Source organism: Rhinoraja longicauda, chromosome 4 (genome assembly GCF_053455715.1).
Source record: "Rhinoraja longicauda isolate Sanriku21f chromosome 4, sRhiLon1.1, whole genome shotgun sequence".
NCBI lineage: Eukaryota > Metazoa > Chordata > Chondrichthyes > Rajiformes > Arhynchobatidae > Rhinoraja > Rhinoraja longicauda.
In genome coordinates this window covers 89,218,737-89,230,986 of record NC_135956.1, presented here as the reverse complement: position 1 = coordinate 89,230,986, position 12,250 = coordinate 89,218,737, and the positions used below count along the sequence as shown (strand labels likewise).

General features: G+C 47.7%; 1 protein-coding gene across 2 annotated transcripts in view; it reads left to right on the top strand.

Annotated features, from left to right (window-relative positions):
- The first annotated feature begins 9,003 nt into the window (after positions 1-9,003).
- reck (reversion-inducing-cysteine-rich protein with kazal motifs) overlaps positions 9,004-12,250 on the top strand; it is a 133,861-nt gene continuing 130,614 nt past the window's right edge. Inside the window, exon 1 of one of the 2 annotated variants that reach the window (XM_078398740.1) lies at positions 9,004-9,054. The gene's annotated coding sequence lies outside the window, so the exon portion shown is untranslated. The remainder of the gene's footprint in view (positions 9,055-12,250) is intronic. The other variant, XM_078398738.1, reaches the window with a different exon arrangement.

Genomic DNA, 12,250 nt, shown 5'->3' with positions numbered 1-12,250 from the left:
GGCCGATGAAGGTCCTGAGCCCCCACCGGGCGATGGAAGGTGCCGCGGCCAGGCCACGCAGGGCGATGAAGGGCCTGTGAGCGGGTCGATCAAACCTCGCGCTCCGGAGCGGTCGAAGCTGCAACGGCTGGAGCTCCCGAAAGCCGGTCGCCAGCCAGGGACCTGCGAACTCCAGATGTTGCGGTCTGCAGGGCCCACGGCCGAAGCCTCCGAGATGGTAAGTCCAGGCCCTGCGACCGGAGTCTTCAAGGTCGATCCCAGCTGGAGGCCGCCGACTCCACGGTGTTAGGCCGTAGCGCAAACGGAGATACGACACAGTAAAGGTCACATCTCCGTTGAGGAGGAGATTGGAAAAAAAGGTTTCCACCACCCCCCACATAAACAGAGTTAAAAATAGATCAAAACGTACATTTAACGATGACAATAGACAACAAAAAAAAAAAGACAGAGAGACTGCCGGTGAGCCGCAGCTGCAGAACGCAGCCACGCCCCCAACTTTGGTAACTGCACTGTTCAAAACCACAAGAAATCGTGAATGCATGTGAGTGCTTGTAAAACTTGCAGAACAATGTTTATCACTGTATCTCGGTACACATGACATTAATAAATCCAACTATGTTTCTTTACTTATTGATACAACCCTCGGCACTCATGCGCATTCAGTTAATGTTTAACTAAACCTTGTCGTCGTTCGAGAGCACACCAGTTAATCTCCAATTCCTTCGATCTCCAGACTCCCACACGAGCCCCCCACCCCCTCCTGGGTCGGCCCAGATCACGTGAGAGTTCGAGCTCGACAATCGAAGGTTCGAGAGACCAGTGGCCTGGCCCAAGATGGCTCCACACATTGTACATATAAACTGAACGGTAGACTACTTGCACATATGGACACAAACGTGAGGTATACAAGATTCTCCGAGAACAGAGTAGGATGTTCTTCTGCGCTTAGGTTTCAAGAGCTAAGGGTACTGTCACAACATAAAAGGTAGTCCATTTAAGACTGAAATGAGGAGAAATTCCTAAACTTAATGCAATCCACCGGGTGGCGCCACTAGCACTGGCTGCCTCGCCAACAGTCTGTCTGTCCTTTCTACTGTCTTTATTATTTTAAGTATGTGTTAAAAGTACACAGTTTAAAAATAAGGGGTAGGCCATTTAGAACGGAGATGAGGAAAAACTTTTTCAGTCAGAGAATTGTGAATCTGTGGAATTCTCTGCCTCAGAAGACAGTGGAGGCCAATTCTCTGAATGCATTCAAGAGAGAGCTAGACAATAGACAATAGACAATAGGTGCAGGAGTAGGCCATTCAGCCCTTCGAGCCAGCACCGCCATTCAATGCGATCATGGCTGATCACTCTCAATCAGTACCCTGTTCCTGCCTTCTCCCCATACCCCCTCACTCCGCTATCCTTAAGAGCTCTATCCAGCTCTCTCTTGAAAGCATCCAACGAACTGGCCTCCACTGCCTTCTGAGGCAGAGAATTCCACACCTTCACCACTCTCTGACTGAAAAAGTTCTTCCTCATCTCCGATGAGCTCTTAAGGATAGCGGAGTCAGGGGGTATGGGGAGAAGGCAGGAACGGGGTGCTGATTGAGAATGATCAGCCATGATCACTCTGAATGGTGTGCTGGCTAGAAGGGCCGAAGGGCCTCCTCCTGCACCTATTGTCTATAAATCTTGGTGAATCATTGGAATTCTATACAATGGAAGTCTGTGAATACTTAGTTACTGACTGCATTTAAAACAGAGATCAATAGATTTCCGAATACAATATTAAATGACTCAAAGAGTATAAGGATAGGGCGGGAGGATGGTGTTTGAGGGAAAACATCCATGATCCTGTTCAAAGATACATTTCCACCGACTCTCATCCAGGAGAGAGAGAACTCCGACTCGCTGCTGCACCGTATACTGATGAGCGAACTGTAAACCGACATCACCTGGTCCTTCTGACCTTTTGCTCCATGGGCCACTCCTGCTCCTACTTCCTATGCCCTTGGACTTAAGTTAAGTTTGATGTCTATTATTGTCACGTGTACCGAGATACAGTGAAAAGCTATGTTTTACATGCTATCTAAACCGTTCAGATAATACTATACAATCAGGTCAAACTCAAGTAAAACAGGTAGAGCAATGGGAAAGGGACAAGGTGCAGAATATAGTTCTTAGCATTGCAGCACACCAGTTCCATACACATGGTGTATGATTATGTTCCGAGGCAATGGTGGGGACTCTGGACTGCGTGATGGACTGGTCTACATCTACAACTCTCTGCAAATTCTTGCAGTCTTGGGCAAAGCTGTTCCCAAACCAAGCTGTGATGCAACCTGACAGTATGCTTTCTATGGTTAATCTGTAGAAGTTTGTTAGAATGATGGGAAATATGGTCAATTTCCTCAATATCTAAAGGATGTAATGCCGTTGGTGTGCCTTCTTGGTTGTAGTGTCAAGGTGCTTGGTCCACCGCAGTTCGTTGGTAATAATAGCACCAAGGAACTTGAAGAACAACCATTTCCACAGGCACATACATCAGTTATTTGGACGAACGGTGGCGCAGCGGTAGAGTTGCTGCCTTACCATGCCAGAGACCCCTGCTCGATCCTGATTATGGCTGCTCGCTATACGGTTTTCTCCGGGTGCTCCGATTTCCTCCTACACTCCAAAGACAGACAGGTTTGTAGGTTAATTGGCTTTGGTAAAATTGTAGATAGTCCCTAGTGTGTGTAGTATAGTTTTAATGTGCGGGGATCGCTGGTCAGCACAGACTCGGTGGGCCGAAGGAACTGTTTCCGCTGTATCTCGAAACTAAAAATTGTAGAAGTGTGGCAAGGAACTGCAGATGTTGGTTTAAACCGAAGATAAACACAAAATGCTGGAGTAACTCAGCGGGACAGGCAGCATCTCTAGAGAGAAGGAATGGGTGACGTTTCGGGTCGAGACTGAAGTCTGAAGGGTCTCGACTCTTCACCCATTCCTTCTCTCCAGAGCTGCTGCCTGTCCTGCTGTGTTACTCCAGCATTTTGTGTTTATCTAAAAGTTATAGATAGTCAATGAGTCTTAGGTTGCATATTTTATCCTGAATTCGTCCGTGGTGAGAGCCCCCCCAACTGTACCTTATGCCTCAAAAGTCGGTTGCTCCGAGATCCTGAGCAAGACTCTTTGGAGCCGGAATGCAGGACTCACCCTAGAGAGAGGGAAATAAATAAAATGGTCGCAGAGAGAGGGCGACGGCCCAATAATCACGTGAGCGAGCGATTGGCAGACGTTTTTTTGCTTGGCATAGGCCAAGAGAACCACCTCCATCCCCAGTCCTAGCAAAGCCAGGCATGTCAACCGTCTCCGAAGAAGACCCAGGAATGGCTCCACACAGACCAAATACAACTGACCAGACATGGGACATCCCTGGCCTACCCCCCTCCCGAAGTGAATGAGTGCTGCCAACGAACCGTTCGCCTTTACGAGACACTCTGCTGTGGCGTAGAAAAGTTGGAACCTGGCCACAAAATGCAGTCCAAATCCAAAAAAAAAGGCAGTGCCCTGAAAAGGTAGTCATGATCTACCCTGTCAAATGCCTTCTCCTGATTAAGGGATAGAAAAGCAACTGACTGACCAGCCCCCTGGGACAGATGGATAAGGTCCCTAACCAGGTAGGCCGAAGGAACTGTTTCCGCTGTTGTTGGAATGTTGTTGGTGCATGTTATCTTGAATAGACCGGCCCGGGACTGTGTTGGACTGGTCCGGGTGCATCAATTGGGACAGCACGGAACCCAGGCGATTTGCCATTCCCCGTGAAAAGACTTTATACTCTTTGCTGAGGAGACCAGGCGCCAGTTCTCCAGAGTGGCAGATGTTTTGTTTTAGTATTTGAAAAAACATTAAAAAATTTATTACAGTATTACTATGACACACATAGAAGCAAACCTGTGCAAGATCTGATTCTCAACACAAATTAGGGACCATAAATTTGGTTTGTGTTTCTCTTTTTCTGCTTTTCTGCTTTCTACTGCACAACCGCCAACAGCTGGGCTATCTGGTGCAGGTTTCGCTCGCGTGGGTACTGGTTGCAAAAGAGTTATTTAGATTTTAATGTGGGCAAGTTTGGTGAGATGATCCATGTCCAAGTGTTGAGCTGTGACTTGAAGAGTGACAAGGTTGGTGCACATCTGGTAATTACCACCAAGAGCCAACAACAACCTTCTTAGTTATTTAAAATAACAAATTGGAGGAACAGCATCTCATATTTTGCTTGGGCAGCTTACAGCCCAGTGGTATGAATATTGATTTCCCTCACTTCCGGTACCCCCGGCATTCCCTTTTTCTCTATCCCTCCCCCACCACCAGCTCTCGTTTTCACCCAACTGGTTGCAAGAAGGTTATTTAGATTTTTATGTGGGCAAGTTTGGTGAGATGATCCATGTCCAAGTTGTCGAGCTGTGACTTGAAGAGTGACAAGGTTGGTGCACATCTGGTGGTGTTGGGAAGGATGTTCCACTCTCTGGGATAGTCCATGGATATCGTGACTGTAAAAAATCTAAATCTAAAAAAAAAAATTCCCTTCATCCCTAACCAGTCTGACGAAGGGTCTCGACCCGAAACGTCGCCCGCTCCTTCTCTCCAGAGATGCTGCCGACCCGTTGAGTAACCCCGGCTTTTTTTGTGTCTGTCTTCGTTCGGTTTAAACCGGCATCCGCAGTTCCATCCTGCACATTACTTTATGACCATCTTCTGCAGGAAAGTTGGCTGAAATACCGAGTAGTTGCTCTGGCCTTCCATCACAGTGAGGAGGTGACTGGAGGAGATTCACTGTGATGGATGTTTCTTTTTTTTGTTTTGTGTTGGTTTGTGATTGTGTGTGTTATTGTTTATTTTTAGTGCTCTATTGCTGGACTGTGGGTGACCTTTCATTTCACTGCACATCTTGTACATGTCGTGGTACATATAGGTACCAACAATATAGGTTGGATAAGGGAAGAGGTCCTGAAAGGAGAATTTAGGGGGCTAGGAAGAGAGTTTAAAAAAAAGGACTTCCAAAGCAATAATCTCAGGCTTACTGCCTGTGCCACGCGATAGTGAGAATAGGAATGGAGTGAGGTGGAGGATAAATACATGGCTGAGGAACTGGTGCAGGGAGCAGGGTTTCAAGTTTCTGGATCATTGGGACCTTTTCTGAGGGAAGTATGACCTGTACAAAAAGGACGGGTTGCATCTGAACCTGAGGGGAACCAATATCCTGGCGGGGAGATTTGCTAAAATAATTGCGGAGACTTTAAACTAGTACGGTTGGGGGGAGGGACTCAAACACAGATAGCTAACAGGCAGTGTGTGAGGCAGAAGGCAGAAAAGGGAAACACTCAGACCCAATATGTAGGAGAGAAAGAAGGGAAAAGAAATAAACTGAGAATAAGAAATGATGGGTCCCTTAAATGTGTATATTTTAATGCTAGGAGCATTGTAAGAAAGGTGGATGAGCTTAGAGCCTGGATTGACATCTGGAAGTATGATGTTGTGGCGATCAGTGAAACATGGTTGCAGGAGGGTTGCGATTGGCAATTAAATATTCCAGGATTTCATTGTTTCAGATGTGATAGAATCGGAGGGGCAAGAGGTGGGGGTGTTGCATTGCTTGTCAGGGAGGATATCACAGCAGTGCTTTGGCAGGACAGACTAGAAGGCTCGATTAGGGAGGCTGTTTGGGTGGAACTCAGAAATGAGAAAGGTTTAGCAACACGGCACGGTAGCGCAGCGGTAGAGTTGCTGCTTTACAGCGAATGCAGCGCCGGAGACTCAGGTTCGATCCTGACTACGGGTGTTGCACTGTAAGGAGTTTGTACGTTCTCCCCGTGACCTGCGTGGGTTTTCTCCGAGATCTTCGGTTTCCTCCCACACTCCAAAGACGTACAGGTATCATATCATCATATCATATATATACAGCCGGAAACAGGCCTTTTCGGCCCTCCAAGTCCGTGCCGCCCAGTGATCCCCGTACATTAACACTATCCTACACCCACTAGGGACAATTTTTACATTTACCCAGTCAATTAACCTACATACCTGTACTGTACGTCTTTGGAGTGTGGGAGGAAACCGAAGATCTCGGAGAAAACCCACGCAGGTCACGGGGTTAATTGGCTGGGTAAATGTAAAAATTGTCCCTAGTGGGTGTAGGATAGTGTTAATGTACGGGGATCGCTGGGCGGCACGGACTTGGTGGGCCGAAAAGGCCTGTTTCCGGCTGTATATATATGATATGATATGATGATAACACTTATAGGGGTGTATTATAGACCGCCAAATAGGGAACGAGAATTGGAAGAGCAAATATGTAAGGAGATAGCAGATATTAGTAGTAAGCACAGAGTAGTGATTGTGGGTGATTTCAATTTTCCGTATATAGACTGGGAATCACATTCTGTTAAAGGGCTGGATGGTTTGGAGTTTGTAAAATGTGTGCAGGATAGTTTTTTGCAGCAATACGTAGAGGTGCCTACCAGAGAAGGGGCAGTGTTGGACCTCCTGTTAGGAAATGAGATGGGTCAGGTGACGGAGGTATGTGTTGAGGAGCACTTTGGGTCTAGTGATCACAATGCCATTAGTTTCAATATCATTATGGAGAAGGTCAAATCTGGACCAAGGGTTGAGATTTTGGATTGGAGAAAGGCTAATTTTGAGGAGATGAGAAAGGATTTAAAAGGAGTGAAATGGAAATTTTTGTTTTATGAAAAGGATATAATAGAGAAATGGTGGATATTTAAAGGTGAAATTTTGAGAGTACAGTCTTTATGTCCCTGTTCGGTGGAAAGGAAAGAATAATAATTTGAAAGAGCCGTGGTTTTCCAGGGAAATTGGACACTTGGTTCGGAAAAAGAGGGATCTGTGTTGGGTCCACTGTTGTTTGTCATTTACATTAATGATCTGGATGATGGTGTGGCAAATTGGATTAGTAAATATGCAGATGATACTAAGATAGGTGGTGTAGTTGATAGTGAGGTAGATTTTCAAAGTCTACAGAGAGACTTGGGCCTTTTGGAAGGGTGGGCTGAAAGATGGCAGATGGAGTTTAATGCTGATAAGTGTGAGGTGCTGCATTTTGGTAGGACAAATCAAAATAGGACGTACAGGGTAAATGGTAGGGAATTGAGGAATGCAGTGGAACAGAGGGATCTGGGAATAACTGTGCATTGTTCCCTGAAGGTGGAATCTCATGTGGATAGGGTAGTGAAGAAGGCGTTTGGTATGCTTGCCTTTATAAATCAGAGCATCGAGTATAGAAGTTGGGATGTAATGTTAAAATTGTACAGGGCATTGGTGAGGCCAAATCTGGAGTATGGTGTGCAGTTCTGGTCGCCAAATTATAGGAAGGATGTCGACAAAATGGAGAGGGTACAGAGGAGATTTACTAGAATGTTGCCTGGGTTTCAGCACTTAAGCTACAGAGAGAGGTTGAACAGGTTGGGTCTTTATTCTTTGGAGCGTAGAAGGTTGAGGGGGGACTTGATAGAGGTTTTTAAAATTTTGAGAGGGACGGACAGAGTTGACGTGGGTAGGCTTTTCCCTTTGAGAGTGGGGAAGATTCCAACAAGGGGACATAGCTACCGAATTGAGGGACAAAAGTTTAGGGGTAACATGAGGGGGAACCTCTTTACTCAGAGGGTTGTGGCTGTATGGAATGGGCTTCCGGTGGAAGTGGTGGAGGCTGGCTCGATTTTATTATTTAAGAGTAAATTGGATAGGTATATGGATGGGAGGGGATTAGAGGGTTATGGTCTGAGTGCAGGTAGATGAGACTAGGTCAGGGAGAGTGGTCGGCGTGGACTGGTAGGGCCGGACAGGCCTGTTTCCGTGCTGTAGTAGTTATATGGTTATATGTATGTGTATGTGACAAATAAACTTGACTTGGCATTTGCAGCGGCGCGCGTCGTGCGTGTTCTTCGCTCGCTTGCGCGCGCGCGCGAGTGAGTGAGTGGTTGCGGACCAAAGATACTAGAGGAACAAGAGGAACCACTCCGTTGAAATCGCCCACACTGAAAAGCGTAACGTCCGCCATTTTAGTAGGCAAGTTCTGCAAGTTTCTGCCTACTAAAATGGCGCCGTGACATACTACGGTTTTTTAGGGTCGAGTGGTCTATCTTGTTCCTCTAGTATCTTTGCTGCGGACGTTCGCTATGCCTCTCGCAAGTGTAATCAGTGTTTTGTGGAAACAGTAAGCGCGATGAGACCATACGAAAATACAGAATTATATCATCCATCAATTCACAGATTTTGTGTTATTTTTCGTTTTAAAAAAAGAATCTGCAAGTTTCTGCCTACTAAAATGGCGCCGTGACGTACCGCGGTTTTTTTGAGGGTCGAGTGGTCTATCTTGTTCCTCTAGTATCTTTGTTGCGGACGTTGGTCGCGCGCGTGAACGGGCGGCGGGCGTTGGTCGCGCGCGTGAACGGGCGGACGTTGGTCGCGCGCACGTTGGTCGCGCGCACGTTGGTCGCGCGCACGTTGGTCGCGCGCACGTTGGTCGCGCGCACGTTGGTCGCGCGCACGTTGGTCGCGCGCACGTTGGTCGCGCGCACGTTGGTCGCGCGCGCGTGAACGGGCGGACGTTGGTCGCGCGCGTGAACGGGCGGACGTTGGTCGCGCGCGTGAACGGGCGGACGTTGGTCGCGCGCGTGAACGGGCGGACGTTGGTCGCGCGCGTGAACAGGCGGCGGGCGTTGGTCGCGCGCGTGAACAGGCGGCGGGCGTTGGTCGCGCGCGTGAACAGGCGGCGGGCGTTGGTCGCGCGCGTGAACAGGCGGCGGGCGTTGGTCGCGCGCGTGAACGGGCGGACGTTGGTCGCGCGTGTGAACGTGCGGCGGGCGTGCGCGTGAACGGGCGGTCGTTGGTCGCGCGCGTGAACGGGCGAGTAGCGGACAGACGTTGGTCGCGCGCGCGGACTTTGCTCGCCGCCCACAGTTTGTGCTGGAGCCGGAGAGCAGGAGAAGGAGGGGGTGGGGGGGGGGGGGAACAATCTATATCCGCTGTGGGGAACGGAGCGGAGCGGAGCGGCTGGCGGCACCGGTAAGGGCAGCGGGGCAGCCAGCGGCAACACACTCACTGTCCGCCCTTCACTCAGTCTCAGGGAAACTGCCGGGACAGCCCCGGGACCGGAGTTGAGCTCCGCGGGGAGGCGAGAGAGTGGAGAAGATCCTGCCTCTCTTCCCCTCCTCCCGGCCTCTCCTCACCTCTGTGGGGGAAGCTGCCCCCACCCCCACTCTACCCCCGGTGTGTGTGTGTGTGTGTGTGTCCTCTACCCCCGGTGTGTCTTCCCCCACTACCCCTTGTGCGTCCTCCACCCCTCTAGCCCCGGTGTCCCCCCCTCTACCCCTGGTGTGTCTCCCCCCCCCACTACCCCTTGTGTGTGTCCCCCCCCACTACCCCTTGTGTGTGTCCCCCCCCACTACCCCTTGTGTGTCCCCCCCCCTCTACCCCCGGTATGTCTTATCCCCCCGGTGTGTCTCCCCCCCCCCCCACCACCGGTGTGTCCTCTCCCCCCCCCCCCCACTACCCCTTGCCCTGTGTGTCCTCCACCCCCTCAACCCCTGGTGTGTCTTCCCCTACCCTACCCCAGTGTGTTCACCCCCGGTTTGTCCACCCCCTCTCCTCTACCCCCGGTGTGTTTTCCCCCCACCCCGGTGTGTCTCTCTCCCCCACCCCCGGTGTGTCTCTCTCCCCCACCCCAGTGTGTCTCTCTCCTCTACCCCTGGTGTGTCTGTCCCTGCCCTCTACTCCTGGTGTGTGTCCCCCCACCCAGTTACCCCGGTGCATGATCGGTAGAACTGCTGCCGCCAGAGTTCCGGGTTTGATCCTGACTTTAGGTGCTGTCTATGTAATGTTTGCACCATCTCCCTGTGACTGCGTGGGTTTCCTTAGGGAGCTCCGGTTTCCTCTCGCATCCCAAAGATGTGTGCGTTTATAGGTAAATGTTTCTCGGTAAATTACCCCTTGTGTGTAAGGAGTAGATGCGAAAGTGGGATAACATTGAATCGGCTTGAATGTGTGATGGATGGTTGGTGTGGTCTCGGTGGGCTGAAGAGCTTGTTTTCATGTACTATCTCTAAAAGAAGCTAGTTCGCTTCACATCCGTCGGAGGGAAATTGTTGCAATCCATTATTAAAAGATGAAAATGGGAATTTTGAAAAAAAATGAAGGTAATTAGACAAAGTTGACATGAGTTGTGAAAGGAAAATCATGTTTGACCAATTTATTGGAGTTCTTTGAAGAAGTGACATTTGCATGAAGAAAGGGAGTCCAATGGACATACACTACTTGGATCTATAGAGAACATGGAACAGTACAGCACAGGAAGGTGGTGATTAAAGTTAAATCACTAACAGCCAACAGCAAACAGTTGTCATAAACTGATATATTTTTTGTTGGCCTTAATTTTTACGATGTATACACAGATGCTAAGTTTTCTGATAGCAAGTTGGAAAGTAAGATGTGAAGGGGGTTGAATCCTGATGTGATAATAGGGATATCGATAGGTGAGTGAAAAAACAAGTATATTATTTGCAGAAGATTGTTATACAGATAAAGCAAGTAATGTGAAGCATCAACAGAATGGTCTCTTGCTGAGTGAATTGAAAACTGAAGTAGAGAGATTATGCTTCATTTGGAAAGGACATTGATAAGAACATATCTTCCACGTGCAGCAGCAGTCTCAATTAAGAAAGCATGTTAATGTTTTGAAAGTTCAGAAATGTTTACTGAATTAATAGAAGACACAGGAGACTGCATATGCTGAAATCATGATGTAGGTGCTGGAAGAACTCAGCGGGTCAGGCAGCATCTGTGGAAGAAAATGGGTTGGTGACATTTCGGGTCAGGAACCTTCTTAGACTGAAACTGCTGAGTTCCTCTAGAACTTTTATTTTACTGTGTTGATATCTGGAACAGCTGTGTTGTCACATGAGAAAAAGGTTGAAAAAGCTAAATTTGAATGTATGTGAGTTTGGCAGAGTGATTTAAACACATGCCCTGATGAATTTTGATGGGATTGATGTGAGTTGGATGCTTCTTCTGACAGGGTAATCCAGAACTAGAGGTCACTGTTTAAAAATGGGGATTGGCGTTTAAGACAGAGATGAGGCAGTATTATTTTAGTGTCATGAGCTTTTGAAAGTCCATAAAGGGCAGTATGATGTGAAATCTGCTTATTTTTCAGGCAGAACTCTGTATGTTCTTGTTTAGTAAACTGGTGAAAGATTTTGGTGGCAGGTATATGGAGTTGAAATTATAGTCAGATCAACTAAGATGTTTGTGTTCCCCGGAAAGCAATACAGCATGGAAACAGGGTATCAACCACCATCTACACCAATCCTACATTAATCACATTCTCCCGACATTCTCTCAACTTCCCTATTAGATTCTACCATTCACCTACACCGGGGGCAATTTGCAATGGGCTATTAACTTACTGACCTGCACATCTTTGGGATGTTGGAAGAAACCCATGCAGTTCCAAGAAGAATGTACAAACTCCACATGGTAGTGCCCAAGGTCAGGGTTGAACCTGGGTCTCCAGCAGTGTGAGGCAGCAGCTCGACTAGCTGTGATACTGTGCTGCCTTGTTATTGCATGGCAAAACAGGCTTGAAGGGCTGAGTGGCCAATTCCTGATGACAAGTTGTATGCTTGTTTCAGTAATCACACATTGTGTTTAAAGCATTTTAAGCTGGAAGCTGGAAGCTGAATAAAGAAAAACTGTATAGGAACTGTATGCGGTCCTACAAAGTAAATAATTTTGTAATGAGTTGCTCCGACTTGGTGTTTGTATTCCTTTTATGAAGAGGTTCACTGAAAGTTTTTGTAAAGCTATTGGCTCTAAGTGCTTATAGGTTTTGATGCAAATAAAAATAATTCTCTCATGATGTAAGATTGGCTAGGGATGAGACAGTTTTATTTTTGAAGTATTCAAGTTGATTATTGTTTGCCAAGTGTCCTCTTATCTGAGTTGATAATGCTTTCATGATTTTGCCTGATCATAGCCAGAATCTGTTTATTCACCCTGAATGTGGGAATGGTTAGAAACAGATTTGACATGAAATATTTGTGCTGCAATTTGCATTTGCCAGAGGACGCAAAGCCAACCAGAGTAAAGTGATTAGCTAGTACTTCGTGATCTGAACACTTGCAACGTACGTTTTTTAAGCTTTAAAGTCCCCCAATGTGCTGCAACAAAAATAGTTGATACTAAGGTAAAGATGGAGGATTGG